We start from the raw sequence: 2,116 nt of genomic DNA on the forward strand, positions 1-2,116 counted from the left end.
CGGCTGAATCCCAGTGATTTTTTCCCCTAATCGGCTTAATAGTGCCTACACAGTTTAGTTTAGTTGGTAAACCTGCCTTCAAGAGGTGACACACTTAAAGTAGGGTCATCATCCATAGCAGGAAAGAGTTTACTCAGCCTGGTCCTGGTGTAATGTGTAGAGCCAGACCGATATCGGTTTGCAGTGGTGTCAACATTTTGGTCTTTTATTCGTATTTCCTACACCTTCGAATGTTTTTTGCAGATTGATTTTAGATTGACACTTTTCTTTCTGCAAAGATGCATTCATTAATCATTTTTGACCCAGGCCACCCTATTTTGGGCATGTCATTACAAAAGCGATCAGCTATTTCAAAAATAGCTGATCTACAAGTTCAATCGGGCTTAAGTGGTCACTTTTTTCCCACCCTCTAGTTTTTTTTATGAAATGACGCCTGTGTCGGTTTGGCTGATATATCAGCCATTATTCAACTTTTTTGACAACATCTAGATCAGCAATTTGTATGTAGCTGATGTGTCCCGATTTTGTAAAATCTTTCAAAAATAATCTACATTTTTTAATCATACATGCATGTCTGAACTAATGACCATGGTTCAACTAGGGATGACTAAATGAGGAAAGAAGAATAAATGCTGTCTTTAAGGGCACCGAAATATCACAGAATTAAGACAAAGTTTTTAGACAACTGATTTTCATGCATCACATGTATAAGCCAGACATTACCCCTCCAGGTTGCTTTAGGACAGTTGGTTTTCCCCATTCATTTCTACCATGTTTTGACGTTAACAGGCAGTGGCACCTGATACACACTGAAAGGTTACATTGTGTGTTCATTCAAAGCATTGATAATCAGCCTTTTTTAATCATGAGAAATTAACTTTCAAATAGCGTGAAGAGGTTCTTCTAACAGCGTCTCTGATGGGCTGCAAGCAGTAAGAGGGGAACTGTGCTGTCATTTTACTTCTAAAGCAAAATACGGTTAAAAGTCAAGGTTTTTCCAATTAGTACTCTAGCATTTATTTCAACCTGTCGATCTTCTATCCTCCTTTAATTCCCCCTGAGGCTATCACTCTCATCCCACATAATATATAATGTTATTGTTATTCACTTTTTTCCTCTACTATCAGTGTGTAAATGCCACAGCAGCTACACATTGACTCATTTATTTCTTAATTACGACTGCCCATGCAGCTCACATCTCTTCTCCTGATTGCCATTCAGTATGCCCTCTTATCAGTCTGTTCATTTGTCACTGCACTGTTCTGTTGGTGAAAGTCTAGACCCATCTTGTCCGGTCATTTCTCCTCCTCCACTCTTGCTCTATCAGACTAGTTGGGGTGCAACAGTTATGAACTAAAATATTTCATAAACTATAAAAAGTAATCGATAATTTGATTAAATCGATTTGTAATCGATCAAAAATGTGGGCATGTCATGGGTGAATTTTTTTTAAATAAAAAAAAAAGGAATATATATATATAGTGAAAATAGATCTATGAGCTCACGATGTGTTGTGAGCTTGTAGATCTAAGAAATGATTGATAGTTGCAGATCTAGACTCTAGGGTCCTCAGTAGATGCAGGTGTGATGGAGAAGGCAGATTTATTGTCTTAACCACTTTCAACCTGGAGATTTTGGTCACAGGCAAAATAAATACTTTCATACGTTTTTTTTCAATGGCAGGTCTATAAACTCATAGATTGGCTTCTCTCTCGATTAAGTTTTGAGAAGTCATGTTGGAAGAAAGCTACCCGCTTTGAAGTATTTTTTTCCTGCATGCGTACCCTGTCTGTCACCATCCATAGATATGAAAATGTCACCCAACTCCTCCACAGAGACAAGCCATTGCAACCCTGTCTTCCCAAAGCATGCGTGATCAGAATAATTCATAATCAAGTGGAATCTCTTGATTACTCCACTCATTATGTGGGTATTCATAAAAGGATAATGGGTGATCTTTTTTTTCCCATTTTACAGAGTCTAAGCTGCCTATTTTCTCTATTTACCTCAGAATCATCTTTATTGTCACATCACAGGTGTAAAACAGTGGGTGAAATTTGTTTTTGTGCAAGCTCCACAGTTTTTTTCCCAGATCTGTGTAACATCACTGTCTATT

The sequence above is a fragment of the Gymnoscopelus microlampas genome (genome assembly GCF_963454915.1).
Source record: "Gymnoscopelus microlampas genome assembly, chromosome: 7".
In the NCBI taxonomy this organism is placed as follows: domain Eukaryota; kingdom Metazoa; phylum Chordata; class Actinopteri; order Myctophiformes; family Myctophidae; genus Gymnoscopelus; species Gymnoscopelus microlampas.